The 19,576-nt window shown below is 40.5% G+C and overlaps 1 protein-coding gene across 1 annotated transcript in view; it reads left to right on the forward strand.

The window, feature by feature from the left end:
- Positions 1-19,576, forward strand: part of ABHD17B (abhydrolase domain containing 17B, depalmitoylase) — a 48,012-nt gene that overhangs the window by 1,518 nt on the left and 26,918 nt on the right. The window lies entirely within an intron of this gene.

The following is a 19,576-nucleotide window of genomic DNA, read 5'->3' on the forward strand; positions in this document are numbered from 1 at the left end:
AGGTTAATTGGCAAGGATGGGATTAGATTTTTACCAGGCAAGTCAGTTCTAATTTTGTCCCTCACTGTATGGTACTGTAGGTAAGTGGCTTGTTTTCTTGAGTATTTTTGCCCATTTTGAAATGTGCATGAAATAACATCTGACAAAGAATTTTCTGTATCCCTGTGACAAAATAATTTTTTGGTTGCCTAATGGACACAGAAGAACTAGGCAATTAGTGTCTGTTCCAAGTTCTGTCACTGAATTGGTCTACAGGCCAGCTATCCCACATCTGAGTCAGTTTCTTCATTTGTAATATAAGGCTAATAAAACATGCCACCTGCTCACTTTATAGTAAGGGCAATAAGAATCAACAGTTACTCTGGTGTGTGACAGATTGTTTCATTTAAATAGTACTTTTTAGTGCAGTTCTTATTTTGTTTTGATGCTATGAATTTCAATTTCTTGGTGAAGAATTGGCATAAAGTAGTTATATTAGGGGGAATGCCTATCTATATGCACTTAGGAATTTATACTAGTAGACATAAAGTTTCTTCCATGTTAAGATTGGTTATATCTTTAGACTCAGTGATGACAAGAAAAGAGAGTGGCAAATTAACTTGGTTGGTTTATTTGCTGATAGATTTTATTTGTAATATATCCAAAAATTTGTTCTTCATGCTCAAAAATTATGCCTGCCTTTCCTACCCTGTTAAAAATTTTTCACGTACATTGCTCTGTATGCCTCTCAACCAGCTTTGTGAGTTAGAGGGGAAAAGCGATGTCATATACAGGTGGAATAAAGCCCAGAGTACTTAATTATTCAAATTGCCTAAAGCTACACAATTTGTAAGATGCAGAATTGAGACCTGGAGCTGAGTTTTCTGACATCTATTCCTAAATCCTTTCCTCAGGAGCAGTGTTTTTCAAACACTTGGCTGGCCCAACAGTTTTTGCCAATTCAGGTGAAATGACAAATAATATAGCAATATAAGTATTGGCTGGCAACACACAATATAATGAATATCCATGCATCCATTACCAATTTGAAGAAATAAAACTGCAAAACAAAATGAAGCTTTCTCATAGTACTTTATATACCTCCTACACCCTTTCCTCATTCCTCACCACTGACCCAAAATTGATACGCAGCCATCCTATCCATGTTTATACTTTACTTCCTACCTTTACATCCATGAACATTATATAGTTTTTCTTTGTTTTAAGACTATTCAGATATGATGATTGTATCTCTAGTTTCACTCAATTTGCTAAAATTTATTTGTGTTTATTCAGGTAGTTTTAGTTTCTTTATTTGTACTGCAATATGGTATGTGTTCCATTATGTGATTATATCAAGTTTTTGTTGGTTATTTTCGTTTTTGCACTTGTTTGCTTATTAAACAGTCTTGTGGGGAATATTCTTTTATATATTTACTTAGGGCAGTGGTTCTTGACCTTATATCTCATTTTTATAGACATGTTTTGTAACTTCCCCAATACCAGGTGTACAGGTAATAATGCGGATTTTGTAATCAAAGAAAACACGATAATCTTAAGAGAAACATCAAAAGTGCTTTATTCAAAGTAATGTCCATCACTAGCTACACATTTCCTCCATCTTTCAGGTAATTTGTGGAAACTGTCCCAATAGAACTTTTCTTGTTTTGAGGTAAACTATTCAGAGACCCAATTTTCCACTTCTTCGTACGTTTTGAAGTGCTCCTCAGAAAATGCGTGTGCCATCTATCGGAACAAGTGGTAATCTGAAAGAGCCATGTCTGGAGGATACGGTGGGTGGGTTAATGCTTCCCAGGCAAGATCTTTTAATGTGTCTTTAACTGATTTTGAAGTGTGTGATGGTGCATTATCATGAAGCAAAATTACTTTGCCATGTCTTCTGGCCCATTCTGGTCGTTTCACGATCAAAGCATGGTTCAAATTGATTATTTGTTGTCGGTAGCGATCAGTATTAACGGTTTCACCTGGTTTTAGAAGCGCATAATACACCACACCTTCCTGATCCTACCAAACGCAGAGCATTGTCTTCTTTCCCAAGTGATTTGGCCTTGCAGTCGATGTTGATGGTTGACCTGGATCAACCCATGATTTTGTGCGTTTGGGATTCTCAAAATAAATCCACTTTTCATCACCAGTCACAGTTGGATGCAAAAAAGACTTTCGTGCCATTGAAGCAACATGTTACTGATGACTACAATTTTCCATTTGTCTTTCGATCAGTTCATGTGGCACCCATTTTCCTTCCTTTAAAATCTTTCCCATTGCTTGTAAACGATTAGAAATTGTTTGCTGAGCAATGTTTAATCTTTCTGCAAGTTGTTTTTGAGTGTGACTCGCATCTTCATCCAACAATGCTTGTAATTGTTGGTCTTCAAACTTTTTCGGTTGACCTGGACTTTCTTTGTCTTTCACATCGAAATCATCACTTTTAAATCGTTTAAACCAGCGTTCACACGTATCTTGAGATGGAGCATGTTCACCATAAGCTTCCCGAAGTATACAATAACTTTCAGCAGCACTTTTCTTCAAAATAAAGTAACGAATTAAAACTTCCCGCAAATGCTCTTTTTTGGGCACAAAATTCGACATTTTTAAGCGTAAAAATATCTATGATGTTAACACCTTCAGAAAATTTGACATATGAAGTTTTGAAGTTTGTCAATACAACAAAATAGCATGCATATCAAATCGCATATATATCAACATATGTGTAACTCCATAAAAAATCAGCATTAATAACCAGTACACCTGGTACTGTGCTAAAAAGAAATTCATAATAACAGCCTTACTTCATATTTTAAGGAAAGTAATGCCCTTACTAAAATATAAAAAGTAATTTATAACAAAGTAATACATTTTGCTCTGTAAATGCTGGGGCTCAACCACACTCAATCTTTCTACCAAGTGTGATAGTAGATCAGTAACATCAGAATTCTGGGAGCTTGTTAGAAATCAGAAGTTCAGGCCCTACTCTACTAACTCAGATGCTGAATTTGAACAAGATTCCCAGGTGATTGTGTGCACATTAAAGTATAAGAAGCACTGCTAGAAGAAATGTAGTTATCAGCTACTTTGCACCAGTGGGTAGTATCACCATGAATAAATAGGACAGCTACTAGTGCAGATTAAAACAGGTGTTGAATTAGCCATTCAAACACAAGTGGTTCTACTGATGATGAAAAATAAGTTTCCGAAATAAACTATTTTCAGTAAAGTTTGAACAAAAATAAAAGTGCAGTCTTATCTCTTTAAATAGTGGTTGCATTCTATAAAATCTACATCTATATTAAAACAAAACTATATTTTGTGTTAAGTCCTGTTTATAAATATCTGACCTTAGTGTCCACCAGAACGTTCCAGAGATATGGGACGTGGGGCAGCATTCTTTCTACACACGAAGAGTGCTTGGCACCCCGGCATCTGTCCAGTAGTGCCCACTATTCATTATAACAACTAAAAGCCAACATTGAGTAAGATTGCCCTGGGATACAAATCTAGTAGTAGATTGCTAGAACACAGTGTAGATTCTACTTCTTCAACTTTAAACTAGCAGTTTTCTCTCCAAAGTGTTTGTTTCCATAATGGATGAGAAAGTCTGTTTTCCCACCTTCCAAATACTTTAGACTTGTTAAGTTTCTTCATTCTGAGTATGAAATAGTACCTCATTGTAGTTTTCATTTGCATGTCCCCAATTAGATGACCTGTAATTGAGAACTCTTTTATTAGCCATTCGCATTCCTTTTTCTATACATTACTTACTTGGTTTTTTTTAATGGGATTGTTCATTTTATGGATTTGTAAATGCTTTTTATATACTCTGATAAAAATACTTGGTAGGCTTTACAAATATCTGTCTAGTTTTTAGCATGCCTTTTCACTTTAACTATATTGTTAATTTTAATGTCAGATTTATTCTTTCATGATTGTGCTTTTTCTCTTTAAAGGTTTTCTTTATCCTGAGGTTATGGGTTCTGTTATAGCTTATTTTAAAAGTTTTACTTTTTCACATTTAGATTTTAAATTTACATATAACTATTTTTATGTAATAATGTATTTATGAATCTAAATTTGCTTAATAAAAAAGACTAACCTTTAGCCCAGAAGGTGTGGCTCAGTGGTTGAACATTGACCTCTGAACCAGGAGGTCATGATTAGATTCCTGGTAGGACACATGCCTCCTTTAGGGCTCGATTCCTGGTAAGGGATGTGCAGGAGGCAGCCAATTGATGATGTTTCTCTCTCATCAATGTTTCTATCTCTGTCATTCCAACTTTTCTTTTTAATTTGAAATCTGTAAGGTTTGAGAACCACTGCTTCAAAATACTCTGATTCCTGTGTTTCATCTGTGACTCACATTAAGTCTCTAAAACAAAGTGAGCAGGCACTCTTACAAATGATCTATCATTTGTATCCTCCACATTCCACACTCCACAGTTTATTTTACATGTCTTTTCATCACTTTTTTATTCTGGCTAGAATTTTTTAAAGTGATTCTTATGACCCTACTTTTTAAAATATAATTTCAGAGTAAATGTAAATAATATCTTAATGTTAATTTAGTTCAGATATAGGCCCTGATTTTTTCCCCAAGAATTAAAAGCAAGGATGGTTAACAAGTTCTTGCATACAGGTAAAGATGAAAAGTGGAAAGGAAATAATGGGCCAGCCTACTGTGAATTGATAACTATTCTAGGTTTGGGAAGATAGATATATAAACAAAGGAAGCAAAGGTCCCTAACTTTTAGAGCTTACTACCTAGCAGAGGGCCATAGGCAATGTGCACAATAAAATTATATATATATATATATATATATATATATATATATATATATACACACACACACACACACACACACACACACACACACACACACACATGAAAGTGATAAACACTTCTAAAGAAAAAGGAGAGAAGGGTACAGGGAATTATTAAATAGGATGATTAGGGTAGGTCTCATTGAGAAAGGGAGAATGAGCTGAGATGTGCATTGAGGGCATTAGCTATTCATGAAGAAGACAGCTAAAACTTGGAAAAGTGGAGAGAATGTAGTCTTTAAGTTAAACCTGTGTTCCTGGCTCTCCCACTTAAGTTGTGTGAACATAGACAAATTAATTGACTTAACAACCTAAAGCCTTGATTTCCTCATGTGTAAAAGGATGACAAGCTGAGAAAAGTATTATTAAGATAAAGGAGATGATAAGTGAAAGCATCTACCTCCCACCCCCACCTAGTTCTCATGTAGCACTCTATATTTTCATAGCATTTATTGGCCTGCATAATAACCTGTGTCTAGTTGTAATTTTATCCTACCCATTCACAAATACTAATGAGAAGAACCAGTCAGTGTGGTAATATATTTCATTAACACAGTAATTTATAAATTACCTTTACACCTGTTTTTATTTGAGAATCATTTCATGCAGATCTGTTGAGAAAAAGTTTTTTACTTATAGAGTCTTTATGCTAGAGCTCCACATTGTAGTATTATAGGTATTAACTCATTAATCACCACACATCATTTTTGTGATGGAGACAGTGGATATGTATCATCTTGCACTTGAAGAAATTGAAGCTAAAAAATAGTATAAAGGTGACACAGGAAGTCAGGTAGAATTTGGATCAAATCTGATTACATTTGGCTATATTTTCATTCTGTTCCCCTTTTTTTTCTTTCTGCAGTATTGCTAAAATTAACTAAATTATAAAAGCAAAACTATGTGGCTTGTGTTATATTGTTAGATCATAGCCTTTGGAAAATCATTAAGGCACAAAACAATATTTAAGTTATGACTTTCTTTTCAGTTTTCCCTCATTAAGTTTCTCACATTGTCTAAGGAGGTGACATTAGGATTGGCAATAGTTAGAGGTCTTTACCCTTGAAAATACATAGTGCTAAACAAATTCTTTTCATTATGGCTGTCTTGGAGTATTTAAGATTTATTTTTAGGATGTAGTCACATAGGGTTAAGAAAATAAATATATGCTTAATGTAGGTCAGGATGAATAAGAAAGGGGTTGAAATAATCTCATTAGCTTGGTGTAGGCAATTCTCCCTTCCAGTCCCAACAAACCTGAAGTAAAGCCAGTGTCTCCAAGAATAAAACTAGAAGACATCATCAGTTTATCAATTTCAATAAACTTGCCCTAGCCCGGTTTGGCTTAGTGGATAGAGCATCCACCTGCGGACTGAAGGGTCTCAGATTCTATTCCAGTCAAGGACACATGACAGGGTTGTGAGCTCGATCCCAAGTGAGGGGCATGCAGGAGGCAGCTGATCAATGTTTCTCTCTTGTCATTGATGTTTCTATCTCTTTCTCCCTCTCTCTCTCTGAAATCAATAAAAATATATTTTAAAAATTTCAGTAAACTTGTTTGATTTCTGAATTTAGAAGATTGATCTTAAATGCATTTTAAAAATTAAAATCAATTGAAATAATTCCTATACTACTTTTCCCAGAAATGTCATCCATAGACCTGTGACCTGGATACTTTGTTTCTGATTAGTGTCTTGCTTGATGCACTGATAATTTTTTACTCTCTAGCTTGACCATTCCCACCCCCAAATGTAAAATTCTTCTCTGCACATCAATTATCAGCAGGAAAAGAATGCTGATCAGTAATTTGATTTGGCAAGCTAATACCTGACACACAACAGGTTACATTTTGTTCATTTTTTTAACAGACGTCAATGTCCCTTTTATTAATAAAGATTTAGGGCAGTAAAGTTAATAGGAGTGAGGACTTTTTAAAATTATACAAGGGTAAATGGCTTTCAATTTTTTGGTTAGAATCCATAAGAAAACATTTTGGTTCATGAGCTAATACATGCATACAAAAACAGAAGAGATTATCTATATGGTCAGTGTGAGCATGGTTCAGGAGACTTTTTTGCCCCTGTAGAAAGAAATAAAACTTAAACAGAATCTTTTATATAAAAAAAACAAACACCACCACCACCAACAACAACAAGAAACAACAACAGCAAAAGTTGGTTCATGTATTTGTAGAAAGGAGTGTAAGTTGGGGAGAATTTTACATTGGAAGGATTTTACCTACAGAGATGGGAACAGTGTACAAAGGTGTAGAAGCAAGAAATAATTTTTCTTAATGAGGAACAGCATGTTTAGTAGAATGAATGAATGGGGAAGTGCCCAAAAAGCATAGAGTCCAGGAAGCAGAGAGGGTGGGGAAATCATGTATGGCATGCTAAAGAATTTAGATTTATTTAAGAGGGCTTATACATTTCATTGAAAGATTTAAATTAAAATAGGAAAATGACATTACCTGGCAACAGTGTTATGTGGATTTAGAGGGATATGAGATATTAGTGATTTTATAACAGTGAATGAAAAGTGGCTGAGCTAATAAGATGTGACTGGGAGGAATTGAGGGGTACATAGGATTAAATAAGAGGGAGAAGGAGGGAAATGCTGAGATTTTCAGGGTCCATAACCTAAAGGTCTGTGCTAGAGATTTATGTTTTTAGATTTAGTCATCATTATTGTATAATAGTAAGTAGTAGTTAAAGCCATAGGGGTGGTTGAGATAAAAAGACAGGAAAACAAAAGATGACCAAAGTAGTAGTTAAAGTCTTGAGCTAGACAAAAGATAAGAAGACAAAAGATGGCCAGTCTTTGTGTGTGTGTATTGTAATTAATTAAATAAGCAAATAAAACCTTTGAAGGAGGTACCCAGAAAATGAAAGATTTATTTCATTACAAAAAGGAAGGAAAGGCCCTAATCGGTTTGGCTCAGTGGATAGAGCACTGGCCTGTGGACTGAAAGGTCCCAGGTTCGATTCCTGTCAAGGGCATGTACCTTGGTTGCAGGCACATCCCCAATAGAGGCAGCTGATCCATGTTTCTCTCTCATCGATGTTTCTAACTCTCTATCCCTCTCCTATCCTCTCTGTAAAAAATCAATAAAATATATTTTTAAAAAAGAAGGAAAGAAAGGACACAAAGTGTTTAATACCACAAAACAATCTTGTAAATTGAGACTGAGAAATACCCAGTGCACTTTGAGATTATAAGACGTCATTCATCAGTGATCCTAAATGGGTTAACAATTTGATGATAGATGTAAATCACAATTCATTTGGGGCCCATTGGGGAATAGTGGGAAGTTTGATTCTGGAGGACACTCAGAGATAGTGATTAGAGTATAAATACACACACTTTTTATAAATTTTTAATTTTTGAGTCTTGAATAAACAGAAGAGATGAACCAGTAGAGCAAGAGAGGCTAAAAATGCATGTAACCTACAGAGGGACGTTAACTGATTAGGTATGGTCTTGGAAGATGCTAGATAGAGGCATTGGAAACCTCCAGAATATATGTGAAGGGAGTGACACTTCTCAGGAAGTAAAGGTAATCAAGATTTAATTAATACTAATTGATTTATACGGTCCCAAAAGAGATTATCAAATGTATGCCTGACTATTTCAAGTAAAAGAACAAATATAATATCATACATCAACTGTAATTTATTATCCTACTCACACATTTTGAGTTGTTCCTCCTGTTGTCTTATTCACATAACCCTTTTGTTTGTAAAAGCTGGGATCTACTATAAAATGGTATAAAATGTAACCACAGTAAATCAAGAGAATTATATGTGTTCATTTACAATTAAAGATGACAGAAATTGAATGATTTACCAATTGAACTCTCTCTTTTTTTTGTATTTAGACTTTAAGAAGTTGAGGTCAGTGAAAACTATTTGATACTATTTTGACTTGTTCTTAGTAATGCTCACACAGGTTTTACTTTTTTTCTTTAGAAATATCTCTTTTAGATTATTTTTTTAATAGAATGTACAATAAGATTTGTCTTTCTGCAAAGGCAAGGAGAGAAAGAGAACCGTTTCTAGTTGTATAAATAAAGATAATGTATGAATAGAGGATATAAGAGGTCAAAAAAATCCAGGCAAATTAGAGAGGAGAGGTAGGATTTAGAATCTATAATAATCCTATCTAATAATAGACAAACATGGTAATTAACCGTACCTCTGACACGCTTCCCATTGGCTAATCAGGGTGATATGCAAATTAACTGCCAACCAAGATGACGGCCGGCAGCCAGGCAGCTGAAGCGAACAGGAAGCTTGCTTGCTCCAGTGAAGGAGGAAGCCAAGGTTCCCCGCCTGTCACTGCTGGGCTCTGAGCTTGCACTCTAAGAAACAATGTTGCAGTTATAGAAGCTAAACAGTCCCCATGCTTTCAGCCAGCCGGCCGAGCTGGAGTTGCAACAGTGTTTCAATTATAGAAGCCAAACAAACCAGATATCTGCTTTCAGCAGCCGAGGTCTCAGAGCTGGAGCCGAGCCTCAGAGCTAAAGCCGGCTCTCAGCTCCAGTGACAGTCATAGAAGGTAAATAAATCCCAGAATAAAAAAAAAAGAAAGAAAGAAAGAAAGGAGAGGCTGGGAGCTTCAGTCATCCGCAAGCCTGAAAATGGCCCTCAGCCCCTCACCCAGACTGGCCAGGCACCCCAGTGGGGACCCCCACCCAGAAGGGGCTGTGACCAGCTACAAACAGCCATAATCCCCTCATCCAGGCTGGCCAGGCACCCAAGCGGGACCCCCCACCCTGATCCAGGACACCCTTCAGGGCAAATCAGCCGGCCCCCACCCGTGCACCAGGCCTCTATCCTATATAGCAAAAGGGCAATATGCCTCCCAGCACTGGAATCAGCGAAGCCGCGAGGCCTCCCGACCTGGGATCAGCAGAGCCGCGAGGCCTCACGCCCCGGGATCAGCGGAGCCACGAGGCCTCCTGGCACCGGGATCAGCGGAGCCTCCTAGCACCAGGATCAGCAGAGCAGCAAGGCCTCCTAGCACCGGGATCTGCTGAGCAGCGAGGCCTCACTGCCCCAGTGTCAAGTGGAGCCGCGAGGCCTCCCAGCACTGGGATCAGCAGAGCCGCGAGGCCTCCTGGCCCCTGGAGCAGCGTGACAGGGGGCAGCGCCCAAATCCCCTGATCGCCCTGCAGCTCTGTGTGTGACAGGGGGCGGGGCCACAACCTCCATATCCGCCCTGCTCTATTCGTGAAAGGGGAAGGCGCCCCAACTCCCCAATCGGCCCTGCTCTGAGCCCGACGAGGGGCTGCACCTAGGGATTGGGCCTGCCCTCTGCCACCCGGGAACGGGCCTAAGCTAGCAGGTCGTTATCTCCCGAGGGGTCCCAGACTGTGAGAGGGCACAAGTGGGGCTGAGGTACATCCCACCACCACCACCACCAGTGCACAAATTTTTGTGCACCGGGCCTCTAGTAAAAGTATAATATGCTAATTAGACTGGACAAAGCTGGGCTGCGAGGGAAGCCTGGGTCCCAGGTGCCTGCCGGTCCCGGGTGCCAGAGGGAAGCTGGTGCTGGTGGGGGGAGGGTGGAAAGGAAGGCCTACTCTTGCACAAATTTTGTGCATCGGGCTTCTAGTAATAAAATAATCTTGCTGGAGAAAGCTCTAGATGCTATAGTTGAGTCATCTCACATTATAATGGAGGCAGTTAAGGTCTTAAGAACACTTTAAATAAAATTATAACCAGAACTTGAGTTTCCTAGGCTGGTGCTGTTTCTACTACTCCTTTATTTCATTAAAATGAGATATGTATAATGTGAAACAGGGCTTCAAAAGTTGAAAATTGTATGCAGTACCAAAAAACATTTGATGAGTTTAATATTTCATGGTATGCAGCATAATATTTAGTAGCCGAGTTGATGACATTTGGAAGGATGATCTTTAATGCTTGCTTTCTTCCTCATCCCAAACAAATATTTACCCCAGAGATACATTAGACATGTAGGCTACCAAAAACTAGCTGTTAACATTCTTCTCAAATCAGGTATTAAGGATTTGCCTCAACCGTTGTTGTTTTTTGCAACCTCTGTTTGCCTTCCTTCCATCCTTCTCCCAGAGCATTACTTGGCATATAGTGTCAGTATATTATTCTGTCAGTTTCACCTAAAATACTTCCTTTTCAGACATACTCTATAAATTGTCTCTAAAAGAGAACAAAAGTCTACCAAAAAAATAAGTCTACAATATTTACTTGTTTGCTACTTGTGTCCTTAAACTATAAGACAACATTTTTATTAACTGAAATACCCAGTAAATCAATAACTTTATTTTGCATAGTAGAAAGTTAAGCATGTTACCAAATTGGTGAAAATTACTTTTAAGTGTAGTTAAGTATTGATATTTAACTAAAGGATGTGGTTTACACATTTTGCAATATAAACCATCATTATTCATTTCTTAATTTTTTCCTCTCCACCATGTACTCTTTGTTTTGTTTTTTTCTCACTGTCATACATTTTTTTTTTTAACTGTATTTTTGTTGCTTTCAGAGAGGAAGGGAGAGAGAGATAGAAACATCAATGATGAGAGAGAATCATTGATCAGCTGCCTCCTGCACACCCCCTAATGGGGATCGAGCCTGCAACCCAGCATGTGCCTGACTGGGAATCAAACCGTGACCTCCTGGCTCATAGGCCGGTATAGCTCAAACCCTGAGCTCCACTGGCCAGACTACTGTCATACTTTACACATATTATTCACCTAGCCTGGAGGGTTTTCCTTCTGCTTTGGAAATCATATCTAACTCTAAAATCCTAACTCCTTATCAAAGTCTTTCCTAATTATTGATACCTACTTTTGTCTGATATCTGAAGTTTAAAACTTATTCCACATTACGTAAATTTTTTATAAGATGAAAAAACCCTCGAGCATGGACTTATTAATAATACATTATATATTCATTCATTATAATACATTTAAAATATTGAGTACCAATTTAAAAAAAGCTCATGAATTTAGAATTAAAAGAGACTTTAACAAACATTAGGTCAGTTACCTTACGTTTTCAATTGAAGAAACAGAGACTTCTTCAATTGGGGTAAAAATAAGTGATTTACCCCAAGTCTTAAAGAATTAAAACTGACTCAACTCTGTTAAATATGTTGTTTTTATTTTCTTAGGTACTTACACCTTCTTTGAAATAATTATTCTATTCTTATTATACACCATGCAAAAGGTAAAATTTCAGTGTTCTAAGAAACCTTGGCAAATGTTGGTTTGTTAAGTCCAGGAAAGGAATTAAACACAACTTAGAATAACTAGTGTTTGTTACACATTTTTTAAGAGTGCATAGTGGTATTTCTTCAAACCTTGACTTGCAGATGAGTATAAATAACTAAAGGGAGGCAACTGGCAACCAGAGAAAAAGGAAGTGGTAGAGATGGCAGTTTATGTAGATAGTTACACTATTGATAGATAAACTAGTCATATTACAATCTGTGTAAAGAAAGGTAATGATCCTTGTTATACTGATGTTACATAAATGTCACAACTCATTCTGTATCCCTACTAAAATGGTTTTATATATATGGAGAAGGGATTGATAGATACAAGAAATATACTTATATGCTGCTTATCATGCAATTCTGTGGTTTTGTTGTCCCCGTGGTTGATAAAATTTCTCTTTCAAAATGATATCTAGGAGCAGTTGAAATTGTATTCTGGTCCATTCTAAAGACATTTGACTTTGTTTTTCTTGTATATTTAAACAGATTTATATCTGCTCTTCTCTGTACTGCTTTATTAATAAACTAGAGGCCCAGCGCACAAAATCGTGCAGTTAGGATCCCTAGGCCTAGCCTGTGATCAGGGCTATCTTCCACCAGCTTGCCAGTCCCCAGTCCCACCCTGCTGCCACCCACCCCGGTTCCCTGTGGTTCCCCATTCATCATCCTTTGATTGGAGGCTATGGGCCAGGGGGAGGGACCAAGAGGTCGGCCATTCTGCCTGCCTGCTTGCCAGTCCCCAGTCCCGCCCCACCGCCACCAACCGTTTCCTTATTCACCATCTGGTGATCAGAGCCTGCGGGCCTGGGGGGAGGGACCGAGAGGTGGTCAATGCACCTCATAGTGACTGGTCGAGCGGTCATTCTGGTCATTACACCGTTTTGGTCACTGGGCTTTTATTATATAGGATAAGCTATAGGATAAAACTGGCTTAATTTAAATAACCTAAATTGTATTCCTTCACCATATAAACATGTTTAAGGGGTTAGAACTGGTCTAGTAGAAGATCCTATTGAGAATGTTTAATATTTGTATACAAATTTGGTCCACTTCCATTTATTTGTCTGTTCTATAAAGTGGTGGAATGTCATAACAAAGAAGGCAGTTGGAATTTCTTTTCTTTCAAAAAGGAGTCTCTGAACAAAAGCCCAAAGTAGAAGGTAACATTTAAAGGAACCAAGGAAAATGGTAACTTGCAGAGAAAAGAAAAATTAGTGCCCGGATGCATTCAGTGAGAGTGAGACAGGTCAGTTAGCCAAGACAAGCGGAATAGGGAAACTTGAGACAGATAGTTAAACAGCAGTTTGCAGCCATCTAGTAAATCCTATCTTCCCTAAACCTGAGACACTTGAGAGTAAATGGTTTGCACCTCTCTCCAACCAGAGGGTAAATAGCTTAAATCACCCTACTCAGGGAGATGGCAGAAATCTAATTAGTGCCATTTGCCAACCATACCCAAGGACAGATGAAGTTGAGAATAATCCTCATTTTAGTACATCATCATAAAGGTGAAAAATATTCTATTGAGATCTTCCCCTAAACGCCCAACCTTTAAAACCCCTCAAAACGAAGTTCCAGTGTGCCCTCTCCCTCCCAGGAGCACACCTGAACCTTTCCCCCCACTTCTTTCCCCCTCAGGCATGCATCTCCTAAACTCTAAGGGACCCCACGGGGCTTGCAACCAGGGCAGCTGCAGTTCATCTGGGGCAAACCCCCTGAACCTGTCTCCAAGGCCCCCTTTTCTCTGACTTCTTAGCCAAAGCAGCAAGCCTAGGCTCATTTCCCCAGCCCTTCCAGACCCTTTCAGGGCCAGGTCCCCTTTCTGATAACAAGAGAAGAAAGCCTAAGAATCCAAAGAACATACACTCTTAGTTATTTGCTACTTTATACTTATATTCAGAATTAAGAAGCCTATATGCTAGAGTGTAATTTAAGTGCTATTGAACTCAAACCTTTACATAAGAAGTAGAGAAACAGGTTCAAGGAAGGAAGTAAAGTGACTTCCCTAATGCCTCAGAGCTAGTTAGTGTTAGAGTGGGGACTAGAATCCAGCTTTCCTGATTCATGGACTGGGATTCTTCTTACTGTACTACAGCCTAGTTATTGAAAATTGGGGGAGGGGGTAGCAGGGAGAAGCAGACCTTATACATTGCTAAATTTAGACAGTATTTCTTCTGACTTTTAAAATAAATGATAGTTAACATTTCTTCCTCACTTGTGACAAGGGGCACCTGGTTTTCTCCAGCCCTTGATATTGTTACAGCCTTGGTTTTATAGCTTAGGAAATAATTTATTCCTTGCTGGGTGACTTCATATCTCATGTATAACAGGATTGTAAGAAGATAATAAAATAGAGTGGTTGAAGCCCCTCTAAACCAACTATTAATTAATTTACTAGAGGCCCGTGCATGAAATTCGTTCATGGGTTCAGTCCGTAGGCCTGGCCACCGATCGAAGTGTGAGCATCTGGCGTGGAAGGGCAGGTCCCAGCTGACCTCTGGGACCCCACGCACCCCCCTCTGCCTGAGTCCCCACGCAGTGAGCGCGGCAGGACGCTGCAGGCCGGGGCGCAGCATGGGTCTCTGGGCCTCCCAGCAGCGCTGCACGGGTGTCAGGTGGGCAGCGCGCTTGCTCCTGGCCAGCCTCACATACTGGCTCTTGCAGGAACCACAGGGAGCCCGACCAGCCCCTGCAGTCCCAGCGGCTGCGGGGCAGGCTCCTCACAGGCACTGGTACCTGAGTGTGGGGTCTTCCCTGGTGTGCGAGCCCTGGCGTCCTGAGGGAGGGTAGCAGGGGGAGTGAGAGCGAGCTCGGCAGACACCCCGCATTCTCACCACACCTCTGTCCCCATCACCCCCTCCCCAGGTAGCCAGGGAGAGGTCTCAGCCCCCAGCCCAGGTGCCTCAGGAGGTTGGTCCCGGTCATCCACCCCCAGTTCCCCATCCCAGCCTGGGGCCTGGCCCTGTTTAGACAATCAGGGCCTGCTAGCTGCTGGTCACCATCTGCAGGGCGATCATTTGGGGCTGGGCCCCTTGCCCAGCTCCCTCAGTGCCTGTGAGCCGGATGGAGGCCCCACCCTCTGCCACCGCCACTAGTTGCCATCTGCGGTGCAATCGATCTGGGCGGCCCCCCCTTCCCCCCCCCCCCCCCGCCACTGCTGCTGGTCGCTGTCTGCAGGACAATGGGTGGGGCAATCAGGCCCCCACTCACACCCGCCTTGTCTGGGCACCACCCGCTCACCTGCTCCACCATCCTGCCGTGGTCTCACGGGGGTCCATTGGGACCAGCAGCACCACCACTGTCACCCACTGCTAGCACCGCGTCACTGACACCATGTTCTACGCTTCCCCTTGGTGGTCAATGCATGTCATAGTGAGCTGTGGAACTCCTGGTCAAATGACCGCCCGAGTGGACAAGTTGCATATCAGGCTTTTATTATATAGGACTAGAGGCCCAGGGCATGAATTCGTGTGCAGGTGGGGTCCCTTGGCTTGGCTGGCAGTCAGGGCCGATAGGCTGGGGGGAGGGACCCTGCGAGGTTGGTCCAGCAGCAAGCTAACCAGTAGCTGATTCTGCGAGGAATTGGACTCCCTACTCTCTCCTGTCTGGGTCCGGGGTGTGGGTGAACCAGATTCGGGGTGTGCACTGACCCAGCAGCAAGGTCTGGGTCAGTGCACATCATAACTACCAGCCAGTTGCCTGGTCATTACAGTTCTTTGGTTGCTTAACCTTTATAGATAGATAGATAGATAGATAGATAGATAGATACCTTTTTTACACGTCTTCTACTAGGTAAAGCTGGTAGACTTACCAAAAATCCAGTATCTCATTATATTCACAGATGAAAATTCCCCAGTATCTCTAAGTCTTCCTTCAATAAAGATTTAAGGTATTTTTTTAAACTTATGATGTGTCTTGACTGAGTTCTCTGAAACCTCCACTGGGTAGGTAACAAAGCTAGGAATAATGCCCAGTCAAGGTATATCCCCAGGCCAGGAATAAATCTGCTACCAGAATTGTAATCTGGATTGTACCCACAGGAAAACAAATCAATTGAAAATTAAATCAATTGAAAATTGGAGAACAAAGTGGAAATTCCTGTCTAGAGTCTAGAACAGTGGTCGGCAAACTGTGGCTCGCGAGCCACATGCGGCTCTTTGGCCCCTCAAGTGTAGCTCTTCCACAAAATACGGGCTCTTCCACAAAATACGGGCTCTTCCACAAAATACCAACTTCTGCGCATGGGCCACGAAGTTTCAATCGCACTGTATATGCATGCCCATACGTGGTATTTTGTGGAAAAGCCACACTCAAGGGGCCAAAGAGCCGCAACAAATCTTAAATCATAACCTCTTTTTTATATATAAGAGTTTTCAGGTCATTAATATTAACTGTTTTGGATCCTTTGCATTTGGTTTCAGGGTTCATAGAACCACACATCCTTTTAATAGTGCTGTTGCTGTCTAAATAAGGTAATTTCCAGGTTTGACCCCAAGCTGGTAGCACATTAACTGATTTTACATGGAATTTATTAAATAGTACCTACCTCAGAACCATCCAGATAAGGGTTTGTCTGCTGTCAAGTCTGAGAGCAATAATACTGCATTGTTATTCTGATACATTATTTTGGGGGGTAAAGGATGTGAGTAAGAAACAACTCATTAAGCATTAAGGATGTTAGTAAGAAACAACTCATAAGGCTGAAGGGTGTGATACATTCTTCATATTGCTTAGACTTTGCAAAGGAAGGTGATGTGATGTAGCACTTCTTTACCTCACAGATCTTTATTGGTTTATGACCTTCACCCATCCCTATGTTTACTCAAATTTAGTATAAGAGGGCAGAAGGAACAGCAACAAGCATAATTCCTAATTTGTCACTGATTAAGGTTGGCAGAGCTGATTTTCTCCACACTGGTATGCTACAAAAGTAAGAAGAATCTTGAGAGAAGGATGTAAAAACACTAGAGGCTCAATGCATGAAAATTCGTGCACTGGGGAGTGGGGGGGGAGTCCCTCAGCCTGGCCTGCACCCTCTTGCAGTCCAGGAGCCCTCAAGGGATGTCCACCTTCCGGCTTAGGCCTGCTCCCCAAGGAATTGGGCCTAAGCTGGCAGTCAGACATCCCTCTGGCAGACCGAGAGCCCCCGGGAGCCCTGTAGGGAGCGGGCCTAAGCTGTTAGTCGGACATCCTTAGCACTGCCACAGAGGCGGGAGAGGTTCCCACCACTGCTGCTGTGCTGGCCACCCATGAGCTGGCTTCTGGCTGAGTGGTGCTCCCCCTGTGGAAGTGCACTGACCACTAAGGGGCAGCTCCTGCATTGAGCATCTGGCCCCTGCTGGTCAGTGTGTGTCATAGCGACCAGTCATTCTTCATCATTCTGCCATTAGGGTCAATTTGCATATTCCCTTTTTATTATATAGGATCATTCGACCCTGAGAGATAGTATATATACCCATTTGGCCAGGATATAGGCCTTAGACATTAAGTATTTGGTCTAGTCAGTTCTTAAGGGGTTACTTCTTGGCTTCCAGATCTAAGAACATCTCATTGATGGAAACCCCTGAAACTAATAAATAAAAATGGTGGGGAGAAGGAGGAAAGAAATTCCAATCAATGTGATTGATTATTTCTACTGAGCCCCAGCACTAAAAGATAGTAGAGAAGTAGCATGCTACTCAAAGTACCTCTCAGACCTCTAGGGCAGACAGTCTATGTAACAACCTTATGCACTTATCTACTGACTACCCATCAGTAATAGTAGCTTGTTGGGTAGTGGTAAGTTTTAGTCTCCATTACAAGCTCTACAGAGCTTCCCAGTGCTCAGCAATTTATCATGCCTCCTAATAATTCAAAGGGAAACTTTTTAGGATGTGAAAAGCCTAGAATGAAACAGAAAAAGAGGGATGGTCTTAGAACCAGCCATCCTGGCTTATTTCCTGGTTAGAATTGTGAGAAATGGCTCACCTGTCCGAATATCAAATGATGGACTGGGAAACAGGAACTTGGCGAAAATGAGACTTTTAATAATACTCTCCAGAGCTGGTGTCCATTGTACAGCACACACCTGGGGCAGGGAACATAGCGTATTTATTTAGTCCCTCCTCCAGTTCCTCATTGGCTGAGCACTATTTGGTCACCTGTTTCTTAATACGTCGCCTAGGTCTTACTGTCTCCCATTGGGCCATTTAAAATATTGGGCTGAGACCTTCTGAACTGTCTCTACCTCCCTTTGTTTAGGGGAATCTTCCTGGAAAATGTGCTATCAGCCACATGCACAGCTCTCATAACCTCTCCCCACCCCCCACATCCTGTTTGCTCTGGGGAAATTCAGTAACTGCCTGGCCACATGCTGTTTCTTTTCTATGAAGATGAATCAGAGGCATGTTTCTTACAGAATTGAGGCATTTCAGATGGCCTATCCTTGTTTAAATGGCCTGTCTCCTTGAAGCAGAATTATTTTTCTTACTTCCAGTAAGTCCAATACGCATATATTTATTTGACTTCAAATCTTTTCAATTATAGGCCACCTACAGTTCCCAGTGGACCTAGTGGTTCTCAGACTAGTAACAAATCTCCCCTCTAACAAGGTACACAGTAACCAGTTTGCCTGGCTCTATTCAGTGCCCTCTTTGTATCACTCTCTTTTTTTCCTCTATCCAAGTAGAAGCTTTAGTATAGGACAGTGGTTCTCAACCTTGGCTGCACATTAGAATCACCTGGGAATCTTTTTAAAAATCTTGATTTCTGGGCCTCATTCTCTGAAATGTTGTGGCCCCACCCCATAACAAAGAAACAGAATTTCTGGAAGATGAGGCCCAGAAATCAGGATTTTAAAAAGATTCCCAGGTGATTCTAATGTGCAGCCAAGGTTGAGAACCACTGGTATAGGAGATCAGGTGGCTGATTAAGGTTGTGTATGTGGTAAGATTTGAGCAACATAAAGCACTGGGCTGAGGGTGATTTGAAAGTGAAATAAAACTTAAACCCAAGCCCTCAAGATTGAAGGGAGAACCTCTGTATCAGGTGGATGGACAGAAACTAAAAATTCAGGTAGAAAGTAACAGAACAAGACACAGAAAAATCAGGCTTGAATAAGAGGGTTCAAAAAGAAGGGTGAAATGTTAAATCCTGAGATGCAGCCACATTAGCCATAAGTTCCTTTATGTCCCCAGGTGGGGAAGGAGCTGTTCAAGGGCTCTAAGCTGCTCATATTCCAAGTGGTTTCTGTACCACCAACACCACTCCCATCCCCATGTCCATGCTAACAGGGAGCCTGCCAAGTTTTCACAGAACCTAATTCAAGGCCAGATTTAAAGCTTGGAGGTAGAATTCTGTTACTAATAATGGCACCTCTTACTCATTTTTGCAACAAACAACCTCTAGTTTGAATTTTAGATTTGTGTTAGGTCTTCTTATTTTGCTAATTTTTTAAAGCTGCTCTGAGAGAAGGGTAGTAGTCCAATTATACTTTATTGCAGGGACAGGCCTCTTC

The sequence above is a fragment of the Myotis myotis genome, unplaced genomic scaffold (assembly GCF_014108235.1).
Source record: "Myotis myotis isolate mMyoMyo1 unplaced genomic scaffold, mMyoMyo1.p scaffold_m19_p_12, whole genome shotgun sequence".
NCBI classification, from domain to species: domain Eukaryota; kingdom Metazoa; phylum Chordata; class Mammalia; order Chiroptera; family Vespertilionidae; genus Myotis; species Myotis myotis.